The sequence below is a fragment of the Humulus lupulus genome, chromosome X, assembly GCF_963169125.1.
Source record: "Humulus lupulus chromosome X, drHumLupu1.1, whole genome shotgun sequence".
NCBI classification, from domain to species: domain Eukaryota; kingdom Viridiplantae; phylum Streptophyta; class Magnoliopsida; order Rosales; family Cannabaceae; genus Humulus; species Humulus lupulus.
The window spans coordinates 12,858,399-12,875,328 of NC_084802.1; the positions used below are offsets into that span (position 1 = coordinate 12,858,399).

Sequence of the window (16,930 nt, forward strand, 5' to 3'; positions counted from 1 at the left end):
AGAAAAATCATCTAATCAAATCAACTCTTTTTTTATTTTTTAAGAAATGAGAATAATTATCAACATGAATTTAATATACTAAGTTTAAAAAACAAGCTTCCCTTGTAGCAGCCTCAATGCAAGTTGCCTTCAAAATTGCTTGTTGACCATTTTCTGATAGGCCACCACTTTCTGCGATGGAGGAGTTGAAGGCTTGAAGAAAATTAAAGCATCGTTGCCACTGTAAGGCAACGGTGCTTTCTCCTTTTTTTTAATTATATATATATAAATAAAACATTTTACACATATATATATACTAGCTAGGTAAAAATAATGTGCAATACACGTTTGTTTAGTTTTAAAGTTGTAACCATTATATATAATTTTAATAAAAATTAGTACACTATCTTTTTAAATATATATATATTTTTATAATCAAATGAATTATAGTTCTATATTATATATAAATATTTATATTAATAATCTTTACATATATGTCATATAAACATAACGTTGACATATATATATTTACATAATTACATGACATATGTATAAAATATAATAATATTTAAAAAGAAAATGATAATAGAAATAAAATAATAATAGAAAAAGTCATAGTGTAGACAGTAGTATATAGGCATAAATTATTTTTAAATTCTAATATATCTCGCAATGTCCTTTGGTGAATTTGATGAAGAAAAAAAGCTCCAATCACTTGATAAAAACAAACTATCACACAAATTTATAAGATGAAAAAATAATATGCATGTCTTTATTATTTTTAAATAAATATGATTTAATTATTTAAATTATCATAAAATATCTTAAAATATCTTATTTTAATTAATTAATTTATTTATTTTTGTTTAAGTTTATGTTTGTTCTAGTTTTTGAATTTGACAGTGACAACAAATAATTATATATTATATGTTTAATATAATATTAAGTTTGATTAAATTTTATTTAAGTTATAAAATATATGATTTTATTATTTTTAAATAATTATCATTGTAAAATATCTCAAAAATATCTTATTTTAATTTTTTTAATTATTTATTTATTTAAGTTTAAGTCATGTTTACAATCTACTGTTAAATATAAGAATATTCTGTTAAAGTTAACTGAAAAAAAAATTAAAAAACCGTTAAAACCAAGAATTTCCGTTATCTACACACTTTTTATATAGGATAGATAACAGTTTATATATATAAAATTTGTTAGCGTTTTTTAATTACCGTTTGTCACATGTTTTTTTTATTATTATTTTTTCTATAAATACTCATTTATTTCATTCAATTTTCACACCATTACATACATCTTCTTCCAAATTATCAATATCACAAAATTTCTTTTCTTACCAATGAATTCCCAAAATTCTCAAAATTTTCCAAATTCTCCAAATACCAACTCCCAAAATCGAAATTTTCAAAATTTATCATTTTCTCCACATCCAATCCCCAAAATCCAAATTTTCAATATTCTCATTTCAATCAAAATTTTCAAAATACTCCCTCTACTAATCCTCAAAATCCAAATTTTCAATATTGTCAATTTAACCAAAGTTTTCCAAATTCTTAAAATTATCCCATGTCCTCTTACCCTTACCAAAATTTGGCTCTATTGAGACACCCCAACAAGCTCCATTCTTCACACCAACAAATTCACTACCATATGCATTTCATATGCTTCCCTACACCAACCCGAAATGGTTTCAAGAAATTATAGGCCAAGTATGGAAAAGTCTAGTAGTGATTTGAATCGTGAAACATCATTGACATCTGTCTCTGAAACCCAACCTGAACATAGTGTTGAAGGGTTGGAAAATGTAGTTCTACACAATGAAGATGAATCAAGGCATAAATGTAAAGTCAAATGGAGCAAGGAAGCCACTATACTTCTGATGAGTGGATGGCTTAATACATCTAAGGATGCCATTGTGGGGAATGACCAAACTTCTACACATTTCTGGGCTCGGATCGCAGAATACTACAACACCAACCAAAAAGGCGAGCAAGCAAGAACTGGAAGGCAATGCAAAGATCATTGGAGCAAGATGAATCAAAAGGTGGCGCGTTTCAATGGGTGTTATAAACGAGTACAACAAGCACATCATAGTGGTTGGTCTGATGAGCAAATTCTTGAGAATGCACATCAATTGTACAAATCTGAAAATAACAACTCAAATTTTCTGCTTGTGGACTGTTGGAGATTGCTAAAGGATGAGCCAAAATGGAATACAATGTACCAACCAAAAGGTGGTAAGAGAACAAAGGTGTCAGATACAGGGGCATTTACTTCTTCTTCCAATGCAGACATCAGTGATGATGAAGTACGTGAAGTGCGCCCTACTGGCCAAAAGGTAGCAAAGAGAAAAGGGAAGGAAAAAAAAGACACACATGCTAGATTTATAGAGATTAGTGAACGGAAAGCATCTGCATTGGAGAAATTGGTGGCGATAAAGGAGAAAGAGATAGAAGATAATAGGATGACAAAATACATGGATTATCTCATCATGGACACGTCGCATAAGACTCCTGAACAAAAGAAAGATCATTAAAACTTGTGTACTTATATTAAGAATAATATGTTGAAGTTGTAATTGCTATGTATTTCTATCAACCACATTATTATGTATTTTATTTTATTTAAATAAATTATCCTATATTTTAACGGCTACATTTTAACGGCTACATTTCAACGGCTACATTTCAACGGCTATATTTTAACGGTTACATTTTAACGGCCACCATGTCTATAGATACCAAATTTTAATATTCCTTTTACTCAACTCTCCAATCAATCCTTCATTTTACTCTTTCATTCATCTTTCATTTCCAAATATCATATACTCTAAGTTCAACAATGGATTCGCCAAATTCTCCGAATCCATACGACAATATGAGTCTAGAGGATATCATAATTGCAGAGTGTACTGACGATCATGATGATCAATATTTCAAAGCGCTCATGGATGGGGGTAGCTCAACAAGACAAGGAAGAAAGAGAGCCCACATTGATAGGGGTCATGTAGAAGGACACCAATGTTTGTTCGACGACTACTTTTCTGATGAACCGGTGTATACTGAATATCAATTTCGAAGAAGATTTAGAATGCGTAGACATGTATTCCTACGCATAGTGCAAGCTCTAGAAAATCATTCAGAGTATTTCCATACGAGGTTTGATGCAGTCGGTAGAAGGGGGCTTTCGCCATTACAGAAGTGCACCGCTGCTATGCGAATGTTGGCATATGGAGCGCCTGCCGATTATGTTGATGAGTATGTTCGAATTGGTGAAACTACTGCTATTGAATGTCTAGTCAATTTCGTTCGAGGAGTGAATGATATTTTTGGGACCGAATATTTAAGACGGCCCAATGTTAGGGACATTCGTCGCTTACTTCAAATGGGGGAGGTGCGTGGTTTTCCAGGCATGTTGGGAAGCAATGATTGTATGCACTGGGAATGGAAAAATTGCCCAGTTGCATGGAAATGTCAATTCATGCGAGGTGATCACGGCAGACCAACAATCATGCTCGAAGCAGTTGCGTCACAAAATCTTTGGATATGGCATGCATTTTTTTGGTGTTCCAGGATCCAATAATGATCTCAACGTGTTAAATCAATCCCCAATATTCACTGATATCTTACAAGGGCAAGCTTCGAGAGTTGAGTTTACGATAAATGGCACACAATACAACAAGGGGTATTATCTAGCAGATGGTTGTTGGATTAGCTTATACAGAATTTTTATTTATTTTCATGTATATCTAATATTAAACAAATTAATACGAGATAGCCTAAAACATGTTTCTAAAATTGAATTCAAAGAGAAACAAAGAATAGAATACTTACAGTATACGCAGCGAAATTAAGAGTCCTTCCTTCAGTTTCTCTAACTCTTGTATCCTTTCTGTCGCAGAGTATTATCAAGAAACTGAACTGATCTTCTATTTTCTTCACAATCTTCCAATGTATCCTTAGAACCACCTAGACTAGTGAGGGCAATTCTCAACACGTGAGATAGATATAGAGAGAAGAAGAGAAAATAACAAAGTGGCTTAGAAAATGACTTGTGTTTAGAGAGAAGATAAAACTATCAGAAAATCTGACTTGTGATTTATCAAACTTATGTTTTGACTTCTCTCTAAGCACTCATTTTATAGACTCAATTAGGCCATTTTATTTAATTAAAAAATTAATAAAATAACAGCCATTTTGAAGCCCTAGGTCGAAATTATCATGGGCTATAGGCCTGTGAAATTTCTCATTTGATTATAAGCCCATTGGACTTAAAATCAAGGCATGTATTATTTTCTATTGATTTAATGAATTAAATAATTATTTAAATCCTTTATCAAATTAATTATTTATAATTTGAACCTTGATTTAAACTTATTTATTAATTTAGATACCAATTTATCTTAATTAATAAATCTGCCATAATTTCTCTTTTATTCTCAAAATTACACAACTCTGTGAAACTATCCAAAATTGACCTGGTCAACTTTGATAATTCTAATTGATGATTAAATCAATCAATTGAGACTATCTAGATGATTTTATCCAAGGTACAATGGGGACCATGGGCCTATGAAATCAAGCTCCAATAAGTTATCATAAATCTAACAAATAAATTTGCTAACTTATTAATTCCTCGTGACTCCACTATAAACTCGGAATTGCACTCTTGAATTCATAGAACTCTCTATAACAAATATAGATACGCTATTAATTATCCATTGTTACAACCATAATTGTCACTCAATCCTCTATAGACGGTCTACAATGAGATAGGACTAAAATACCGTTTTACCCCTCATTGTATTTTATCCTTAAAACACTTAGTTCCTTGTAAATGATATTTCAGTAAACTAATTTAATTACTGAAATGAGATCTCTATCATTTAACACCTTGAACCAAACTAAAAGGAAACCATCATTTCACTTCTTCATCAGAAGCTATAGATGTTCATATCTATGATTAACACTCCCACTCAATTGTACTACCGAGTTCCCAAGATGTAAGTATGGGCTAGTCCGTAGGGTAAGCTGGTAACGAACAAGTCAAAGAACTCAAATAATACAATCAGTTAGAATACTAACCACTCAGAATTGAGATTGAATTGACCTATGGTCAACTATATGATATGACTAGAATAGATAATAACGGTATGTTTACTTATCTTATCAACTGTCAATATCGGTCATGTTCAATGTAATAAATACATCCGATCTTATCTACTTTGCTAATGTTCTGGAAAGAACATAACACTGTAATGTGTAAGTAGATCATATCGTAGATTGGCAAGTCAGTGTAAATCCAGTGCACTGACTAATCTTAGGACTAACTTATTTTGAACATATAATCATATTTATATTCCACTGTGTTTACGTCACTATAAATAAGATTAGCTATATGCTCGGGATTTAATATAAGTTTATATTAAACAAATAATCATGAAAATAAAACATGTGAGCAAAGTGATTGACTAAGTCAAAAAATGATTTATATTCTTTTATTGATAATAAAATGAGATTACAAAGAATTTGGGTTTTAATTAGGGCATAAAACCCCAACAAACTCCCACTTGCACTAATTGAAACTAATGCCTTAATTCTACTAATCTCATTTCCTTGGTATGCTTATCAAATGTAGCTTCTGGTAGTGTCTTTGTAAACGAATCCGCAAGATTGTCTTCAGTTGCAATCTTCATAACCTTCACATCTCCCCTGGCCACATATTCTTGAATAATGTGATACTTCCTTTCTATATGCTTACTCCTCTTGTGACTTCGAGGTTCTTTCAAGTTGGCTATCGCTCATGTATTGTCACAAAACAACACAAGCGGTTTATCCATTTCTGGAATAACACCAAGATCCGAATAGAACTTCTTTAGCCAGACTATTTCCTTAGCTGCTTCTGACGCGGCTATGTACTCAGCCCCATGGTGGAATCTGAGATTGTAGATTGCTTTACGCTTCTCCAAATCACAGCTCCACCCCCAAGAGTAAACACCATTCCAGAAGTAGACTTTCTGTCATCGACATCAGTCTGAAAATCTGAATCGGTGTAGCCTACAGGGTTTAGAACACCACCCTTGTAGTTTAACATATAATCCCTAGTCCGTCTCAAATACTTCAGGATATGTTTAACTGCTATCCAATGTTTCAGTCCTGGGTTTAACTGATACCTGCTCACTACTCCCACTGCATAGCAGATATCTGGTCTAGTACACAACATGGCATACATCAGACTTCCAACTGTAGATGCGTAAGGAACTTTTCTCATTGCATCTTCCTCTTCAGGAGTCTGGGGAGACTGCTTCTTTGAAAGATGAATTCCATGGCGGGACGGTAGACGCCCTTTCTTGGAATTTGTCATTGAGAAACGTTCAAGCACTTTATCAATGTAAGCTGCTTGAGATAGAGCTAAAAGTTTGTTCTTTCTATCCCTGATGATCTGGATACCTAGAACATAACTTGCTTCACCCAAATCCTTCATCTGGAATTGAGTGCTCAGCCAATTCTTCACATCTGATAATTTCTTAACATTGTTTCCAATGAGTAAGATATCATCTACATAAAGAACCAGGAATACCACTATTTGATTTGCCTTCAGTTGGTAAACACAGGGCTCATCAATATTTTGTTCAAAGCCATAGGTTTTGATTATTTCATCAAACCTAAGATTCCAGGAACGAAAAGCTTGCTTAAGTCCATAGATGGACCTATTTAACTTACAAACTTTTCCTTCTTGTCCAGATACTTTAAATCCTTCTGGCTGATCCATATAAATGACCTCGTCAAGCTTTCCATTAAGAAAAGCTATCTTGACGTCCATTTGCCAAATCTCATAGTCGAGAGCGGCTGCTATGGATAGGAGGATGCGAATGGATTTGAGCATGGCTACCGGACTAAAAGTTTCCTCATAGTCCACGCCTTCTCTTTGGGTATAACCCTTTGCCACTAATCGAGATTTATAAGTCTCGATATTTCCATCAACTCCTCATTTTTTCTTGTAGATCCACTTGCACCCAATGGCCCTAAAGTCACTAGGTGCTTCCACAAGATCCCAGACGAAATTTGAGTACATAGACTCCATTTCCTGTTTCATGGCTTCGAGCCATAGTTCTTTTTCAGGGCTAGCCATTGCCTGTTTGAAAGACAATGGATCATCATCACTAGTGTCACCAACAACCATATTGGTTTCACCATCCAAACCATAGCGAACTGGGTTTCTAGAAACCATCTCACTACGACGAGGCTCTGTGACTGTTTGCTCAGGAACAATGGTACTTTCTTCATTTAAATCGACTTGCGTTGGTTGTACATGAAGAGTGGGAATTTCATCATCAACTCGCGTTGATGACAATGGAACATTGGTTGGAGTCAATTCTTTATCCATCTCCTCTAAAAATACTTTGCTGCGAGGTTTAAAGTTCTGGACATAGTCATTTTCCAGAAAAGTAGCATTTGTAGAACTAAACACTTTCTTTTCTGAATGATTGTAGAAAAGTCCACCCCGAGTACCTTTAGGATAGCCAACAAACATGCAAACTTCAGTTCGCGGTTCTAGCTTTCCCTCCTTTTTCCTCAGGACGTGAGCAGGACACCCCCAGATTCTATAATGGCGTAAACTAGGTTCACGACCATTCCAGCATTCTAAAGGTGTTTTGGGGATTGATTTTGACGGCACGACATTGAGAATGTCATTTGCGGTTTCAATTGCATGTCCCCAGAACGAAGTTGGTAGAGTTGAGTAACTAAGCATGCATCTAACCATTTTCAATAAAGTTCTGTTTTGGCGTTCCGCTACACCATTTTGTTGCGGAGTACCTGGGGCAGTAAGTTGTGATAAAATCCCAAGTTCAGTTAAATGATCTTGGAACTGCATATCCAAATATTCTCCACCCCTATCAGATCGCAGGATCTTTAACCTTTTACCTAATTGGTTCTGAGCCATTGCTAGGAATTCCTGAAACTTTGTAAATGTTTCTGATTTCCTATGCATTAGGTAAAGACATGAGTATCTAGAGTAATCGTCAATGAAAGTGACGAAATACTCAAAACCACCCCTGGCTTGTATATTCAAAGGTCCACAAACATCTGAATGCACAATACCAAGTGGTTCTTTGGCCCTATCACCCTTTGCAGAGAATGGACGCTTGGTCAGTTTGCCTTCTAGACAAGATTCACAGACAGGTAATTCACCTAAGGTGAGTTCCCTCAAAGGTCTGTCCTTTGTAGGTCTTTGAATCCTATCATAGCCAATGTGACCTAGTCTCAAGTGTCATAAATACGTCATATTATTGTTATCGGTCTTTTGATGTTTATTGGTCCTAGGTTTAGCTACTTTGAATAAATCATTGTTAAGAGCGAGGGGTTCGTTAGGTCGTAGAATATAAAGCTTGTTTTCCAAACATGCAATACACAATTGTGATCCATTGAAAGAAATAGATATATTAAAACTTGTGAAAGTCATAACAAATCGTTATAATTGCAACATGGAAACTGAAATTAAATTTCTACTAAAATCCGGAATAAAAAATACATCTTTTAAAATTAAAAATTTATTTCCGAACTCCAGACGAGCTCTTCCTCTAGCTTGGACCGCAACGAACGCTCCGTTCCCAACTCTGAGCTTTAAGCCGCCTTCGTTCACTTCCTCCCACGATTCCAGAAGCTGTAAAGAGTTACAAACATGGTTAGTAGATCCAAAATCAATAATCCAAATGGATTTATCATTCTCTAAAACACATGTTTCCAAGATAAATGAACTATAATCATTACTTTTGTTTTTCGTTGCTAGAAACTTAGGGAAATCTCATTTCCAATGCCCCTTCTCTTTGCAGTGAAAGCACTTATCTTTACCTTTCTTGTTTTTCTTGTTTTCCCCTTAGACGTCTGTGCACTTGGTTGTGCACTCGTCTTTGCAGGCTTGGGGTTGTTGTTTTATCCACATTTCCCCTTATTTCCAGCTTTCGAAGACGAAGCTTGGTTAGCTTCAGCCTTAGCTAGATGAGCAGCAACATCAGTAGTCTTATTTTCACCTCCTTTACTAGGTCCACCCATGACAGGTTCAATAATCCGAAGTTCGTTCATGAGTTGTGTTAGACCATAGTTGAGTTGAGCACGAACGTGCAGACACGGTGCCATCCGAGAATTTACGGTGCCATCACGAACGTGCAGAGACGGTGCTATACAAGCATTTACGGTACCATCACGAGCATTGACGGTGCCATCACTAACGTGCAGACACGGTGCTCGTTCTGGGGATTCCTCAATCATGACGAATTCAGAGTTGTCACCAATCAACTCTATGTTGATATTCTGCTTCCAATTAAGGAAGTTTTCTCCAGTGAGTTTCTCCATCGAAAGTTGAGAAAGGATGGGAGTAGACACAGACACTACTTAGCTTAAAACTACAAATTATCAATAAAATAGAAATCAATCACATTTGCTCAATAAAACTTCTATTCACACAAATTTCAAGAAATAACACAACATATACCAAAAATATGTAAGATATGAGAAAAAAATACCAAAAACAATCATATCTCTATTTCTTTAGGTTTTTAACTAATCTATGATATCCTTGTCCCGGTTGGCGAGAATAAAAAATACCACTAGTTAAATAGAGTTGTAAACTCATTTAATAATGGACACCACTATTAACAACCTACTATTCGATCAAAATAAGAAAATAAAATCTCTTATTTTATGAGCTAGACCCACGGTTTCAATAATCATAGATTTAGTCCTAGTAGTCACCGTAGGGGTGAGTCTAGTAGAATTTGACCTATAATTATCTATCTTTTGAAATCTAACCTTGTCAAAATAACTAATGAACACCTTCCTTAGGGGGACGAATCAAAGCACCTCGAGGCCCCATTAAGCTATTGACTATGTTAAACCAACGGTGGAGATCGAATAAAATCCTTAAAATAAGCTCATTATAAAAATAAAATAGTATTTTTATTATTTATTTTTAGAAAATTAATGACTATGGTTTCCCCAAAAAAATTAAACAGATTAAAATTTTTTAAAACCAAAGTCCTATAATTTCTTATTAATTCTAAAGTGTCACATTGAAACAAATTCAATTAATTTAGAATTAATTTGTTGCTAATCAATATTTAGGTTTAACTAATATAATGAACCTATACAATTAAGTCCAACTCAGGTAAATGGGCCTTAACAATTGGGCTTGTGTGGAGGAGGGCTGGGTCCAGTATGTCGTTCCCACTACAAAGGCCCTGTAACGACCCAAACTCGCTAATAAGGCTTAAGGGCCTTGATTAGTGTGCCAGGAGGGCATTACTGGAATAATTGTGATTTAATGAATAATTATGTGTTTAATACTGTTTATATGATAATTGATTATAATATGTGGTAATATGATATGTGATATATGTGAGAACCACATTATTATGTGGACAGGTTCGTTGAGCACGACTCAAGACGATTCTAGGGTCAGATAGCGGGAAAAGTCACAATGGGGTCTAAGTTATGACTTTGGAGAAGTCGGGGATGTTATTAGATAGCGGATAGTGAATTGGGTTATCGGGACATGAAAATAAATATATGGAGATATATTTGAGGTTAGAATGTCTAGGCGGGAATAATGGGGGATTTTACCATTTTGGCCTCGGGGACGGTTCCGGCACCCCGAGCCTCGGGATTAACTTAACAGATAAGTTAGACTTGAGGAAGCTTTTAGAAAACATAAGCCGACTAACACTTAGGCTCTCTCTCTCTCTCTTACTCACGCTCAAGGAAACACAGGGAAAAACACAAAGGAAACACACAGAGAATCAAAGGGGAAACAAGCTGGAATTCTGTGATTTGAGGTGAGGAATTGAAGGTCTAGCTCAGGGATTTATCAAGCATTAGAACAGGGATTAAGGTGAGTATCAAACTCTGTTTTCTGTGGTTGAATTATGAGTTTTTGCTGGGTTTTAGTTAAGTGGTGAAACAAGTTTAGTTGTGGTGTTCTAAGGCAGAATTAAGAGGGGAACTTGAGACTTAGCTTGACCACAGCTTGGTGAGGTGATTCAACAACAAAGGTGAGTCTCTACTCCTGGTTTAGAGGTCTTTCATTGAGTTTGATGGCTGGTTTGTGTGTGTTTTAACACTTGGGTTTCAGAAATTGGAAGGAAGAGATTGAAGTGTGTTAGGCTGTGTTTTATTGGGAATTATGCTGTTTAGATCATGCTAAAGAGGTTGGGAATTAATTGGTTAAGAGTTGGGGAGTTTTGGGATGGTTTAAGATAAGGTTTTGAGCTCTTGAATGGTGAAAAAACTGGGTTCGAAGGGGAGGGTCGCAGCTCTGTTCTAGAGCGCCGCGACCCTAGCATGCAAAGAAGGCAAGGAGGTTCGGCCAAGGGGGCGCGCCGCGGCGCCCAAGGCAAGGGCCGCGGCGCGTGTGAGGTTCAGTGTAGGGGTAGTTTCTCTTTTGGGGAAGGGCCGCGGCTAGGCTTTGGGGGCCGCAGCCCTTGGTTGCACACTTGGGATTTTGAGGGTTTTAGGCAAGGGAGAGTGGTCTTGGGTGCTCGGGTTTGGTTTCACCACCGTGCTTGGTGGAATTAGGAGTCTCGGGAGTTAGTTTTGTAACTGGAAACCCATATTTGATTATTTATGAAACCCTATGCTTTGGTTGTGGGTAGGTGATTAAAGCTTAGGCTCGGGAACGAATCGTGCTGGAGGGTCGTCGCTCGTAATTCGATAACCGTACAGACTAAAGGTAAGAAAACTGCACCTGGTTGAATATATCTGACGGGACTAAGGGCTCCCTATTGTAGATGCTTGAAAAGATGGTATTATGCCATGCAAGCCATTTAGTGAACCAACGGCCTAAGGGTGCCAAGGGTCTCACTAGCGCACAGGGCGCGGCTCGGACACTGGTATCCGAGGACAGCTTATTATGCACTGAGCTTGGTTTAAGCGGGCCAGAGTCAGTGGGATAAACAGAGGGTACGGCCTAAGTCATCGGCCCTGAATATTATGTGATATGAACGTTATATGAAATAGAATGTGTCTTGGATTGAATTGTACATGCTGATTATCTGTTGTGGTATATCTGATAAGTATACATGCTTACTGAGCTGTTTGCTTGTTGTTATTGTTTGAGTTGTCTGTGATATTTTCTTGCTGGGCCTTGGCTCACGGGTGCTACGTGGTGCAGGTAAAGGCAAGGGCAAGTTAGATCAGCCCTGACTGGAGAGCTCAGCGAGCGGAATGTACATAGCCAGGTGCTCGACCGCCACGGTTGAGATCTAAGCAAGGACATGGAACTTGACGACTGTCTGTTTTGGCCTTAGTATGGCTAGTGGTTCTTCATGTATTTTTGGGAGTCTGTAAACTTTCTTTTAACTTCGCTTCTGTATAGGATCCCATGTTACTACAGTTTATATATATGAAATGAGTCTTTTGAGACCAAAACCTTTTAACCCTAGCTCTTACATGTTTAGCGACACGATTTCAAATTAATGACTTGATTAGCAAGTCTTGCACTGTTATAAGTACACAGTGTAACGGTCTTGGCTATCCAGGGCGTTACAGGCCCTCTATCTTCCATACAAGATCCAAAATACAGGAATTTAAACATTCGTTTTATTAATTGTTATTAATTGATTAGGCCCACTATAGTCATGCAAAGCAAATGGGCCTTCACAAGTGGAATCACCCATAAGAGAGGAATTTAAATTTTACATTTTCTAATGGGCCCAAATAAAACCTATCATTTTATGAATATTTTATTTGGCAAAATACCATATATCCAACAAACATATGGGCCACTATATGCATCTAAGCCCAATTGAAAAAATACCACATATAGTGCAAACAGACATGTTATAATTGGATGGGCCTAATCATGTTACTATATGAGCAATTCTATGAATTTATGCAAAAATACCACAATTTATTTCATTTGCAAAAATACCACAATTAACTATCTAGAATTTATCAAAAAAATTCAAATTAATTAAATTTTTACAAAAAATAAGTCAATTTAAATGAAATTTATCAACAATTAGCAATAGTTAATTTAAATTTCATTTATCAACAATCAACTTGGTTTTACGTTAATTTGAAAAAAATATTAATTTAATTTAAATAAGATTTATTAACAATTAACTAAAGTTAATTTAAATCCCATTAAAAAAATATTTTATTAATTGGCTGAAAAAAAATGATATTTTTCAAAAATTAACCAATCTTAAATTTTAAAATCAATATCTAAACTATTTTCCAAAAATATCTTGTGTTGTTACAACTATTATCTAATATTTTAACATTTAAAAATAATAAAATACAAATAGTTATAACAACCCTAAAATATCTCAAATAGTTAAACAAATTCAAATATCCATAAAAATATCTAACTAACAATATTCAAATTTCAAATAATTTAAATATTAAAAACTATAGAATAATATTTCAAAAAAAAAAAAACATTAGAATAAAAAGATATTTATATTTTCAAATAAAGATTCAATTAGAATATGAAGAATTTAAATGAAAATATCTTAAATATCTGATATCATAATTCTAATATTTTAATATATTAAAAGATTTAAAATTAAGTTGTTAGTTTATTTTTAAATTTGAATTTGAATCTTTGTAGAAAATATTTAATTATTTAAATCTTAACTAACAAAAATATCTTTTTTAAAAAAAACAATTTTAAATGATAAAACAAAAAAAAAGATATTTTTAGTTTTGATAATAAATAATGTATTTTCACAAAAAAAAAAATTTATATTTAAAAAAAATTAATTAATTATGGATGAACAGTACCCGTATCGAGTACTGTTCACCCGATTGCACTGGCTGCTGGGGCGCGCGTGCGCGCAGGAGGAATTGGCCAGGGATGCGCGCGCATGGTGTGCGCAGGGCGCACGCGTGATGTGCGCGATGCGCACGTATGTGTGCTGGTGCGCACATGGCAGCCAGAAGAAAAAAATTTCGAAATTTTTTTTTTGTGCAATTTTTCAAACCAAAACCATTTTCTAATTAATTTTTATCATGTTTTACACAAAATAAAACATATATAAAAATTAATAGCATAGAAAACACAACAAAATAACCTCAAAATTGCTAAAATTCACATAAAATCAATATGCTTCATAAAATCATGAAATTCATCCAATTGTTCAAACATATCAAATAATCCAATTTTAAACATGTTCATGCATGAAAATAAAGATTACCAAAAGCTCTGAGGCCAGTTGTTGGATTAGCTTATACATGATCTTTATTTATTTTCATGTATATCTAATATTAAACAAATTAATACGAGATAGCCTAAAACATGTTTCTAAAATTGAATTCAAAGAGAAACAAATAATATAATACTTACAGTATACGCAGCGGAATTAAGAGTTATTCCTTCAGTTTCTCTAACTCTTGTATCCTTTCTGTCGCAGAGTATTATCAAGAAACTGAACCGATCTTCTATTTTCTTCACAATCTTCCAATGTATCCTTAGAACCACCTAGACTAGTGTGGGCAATTCCCAATACATGAGATAGATGTAGAGAGAAGAAGAGAAAATAACAAAGTGGCTTAGAAAATGACTTGTGTTTAGAGAGAAGATAAAACTATCAGAAAATTTGACTTGTGACTTATCAAACTTATGTTTTAACTTCTCTCTAAGCACTCCTTTTATAGACTCAATTATGCCATTTTATTTAATTAAAAAATCAATAAAATAACAGCCATTTTGAAGCCCTAGGTCGAAATTATCATGGGCTATAGGCCCGTGAAATTTCTCATTTGATTATAAGCCCATTGGACTTAAAATCAAGGTCTGTATTATTTTCTATTGATTTAATGAATTAAATAATTATTTAAATCATTTATCAAATTAATTATTTATAATTTGAACCTTGATTTAAACTTATTTATTAATTTAGATATCAATTTATCTTAATTAATAAATCTGCCATAATTTCTCTTTTATTCTCAAAATTACACAACTCTGTGAAACTATCCAAAATTGACCTGGTCAACTTTGATAATTCTAATTGATGATTAAATCAATTAATTGAGACTATCTAGATGATTTTATCCAATGTATAATGGGGACCATGGGCCTATGAAATCAAGCTCCAATAAGTTATCATAAATCTAACAAATAAATTTGCTAACTTATTAATTCCTCGTGACTCCACTATAGACTCGGAATTGCACTCTTGAATTCATAGAACGCTCTATAACAAATATAGATACGCTATTAATTATCCATTGTTACAATCATAATTGTCACTCAATCCTCTATAGATGGTCTACAATGAGATAGGACTAAAATACCGTTTTACCCATCATTGTATTTTATCCTTAAAACACTTAGTTCTTTGTAAATGATATTTCAGTAAACTAATTTAATTACTGAAATGAGATCTCTATCATTTAACACCTTGAACCAAACTAAAAGGAAACCATCATTTCACTTATTCATTAGAAGCTATAGATGTTCATATCTATGATTAACACTCCCACTCAATTGTACTACCAAGTTCCCAAGATGTAAGTATGAGCTAGTCCGTAGGGTAAGCTGGTAACGAACAAGTCAAATAACTCAAATAATATAATCAGTTAGAATACTAACCACTCAGAATTGAGATTGAATTGACCTATGGTCAACTATATGATATGACTAGAATAGATGATAACGGTATGTTTACTTATCTTATCAGCTGTCAATATCGGTCCTGCCCGATGTAACAAATACATCCGATCTTATCTACTTTGCTAATGTTCTGGAAAGAACATAACACTGTAATGTGTAAGTAGATCATATCGTAGATTGGCAAGTCAGTGTAAATCCAGTGCACTGACTAATCTTAGGACTAACTTATTTTGAACATATAATCATATTTATATTCCACTGTGATTACGTCACTATAAATAAGATTAGCTATATGCTCGGGATTTAATAGAAGTTTATATTAAACAAATAATCATGAAAATAAAACATGTGAGCAAAATGATTGACCAAGTCAAAAAATGATTTATATTCTTTTATTGATAATAAAATGAGATTACAAAGAATTTGGGTTTTAATTAGGGCAAAAACCCCAACAATGGTATCTATCCAGAGTGGGGGTACATTTGTTAAAACTATCCCATTGCCTCAAGGAGAGAAAAGAAAATTATTTGCCCGATGCCAAGAAGCGGTATGCAAAGATGTTGAGCAAGCATTTGGAGTACTTCAATCTCATTTTGCTATTGTACGAGGACCAGCACGTTTTTGGCAAAGAGATGTTCTCAAAGATATTATGTATGCATGCATCATATTGCACAACATTATTGTCGATGATGAAAGAGATGCATATGAGAGTTTGTTTGATTTTAATTATGATGATGACCCCGCCAACACCCTAATGGTTGAAGTATTGCATGGACCTATTTCTGACTTCGCGATAATGCTTCAAAGAAATGTTGAAATTCGTGATGGAAACATTCATCGCAATCTTCAGGCGGACTTGGTAGAGCACATATGGTCAAAATTTGGAAATCATTTTAATTATAATTTTTTTAATTATGTTAGATTGATTAATTATGATTATGTCATTTTATAAGCTCCTTTAAATTTCGGCTAATTTAAATTTGATGCAATGTTTATTTATATTAATATATGGATTTAAAAAATTTAGTGTGACAATATTTATAATTACAAAATAATATATTAAATAATAATATGTGGGGCCATAGTTGACAACTTTTGGGGTGGCTTAGCATTGGAGCATTTTTATGAAAAAGGTTGCCAAAAGAGCAACTCCAATGGTGGCTACCCCATTAGTTGCTTAACATGTCCAAATCATCCAAAAATATAATTTTTTATTTTCTCTCTCATCCACATCACTTTTGGCAACTTATTTCATAAAAATGATCAAATGCTAAGTCACCCCAAAAGTTATCAACTATGGTCACACATATTATTA

At 34.1% G+C, this 16,930-nt stretch overlaps 1 pseudogene; it reads left to right on the top strand.

Moving 5' to 3' along the window:
* Positions 1-1,684: 1,684 nt before the first annotated feature.
* LOC133805526 (uncharacterized) lies at positions 1,685-16,504 on the top strand (annotated as a pseudogene).
* Positions 16,505-16,930: the final 426 nt, after the last annotated feature.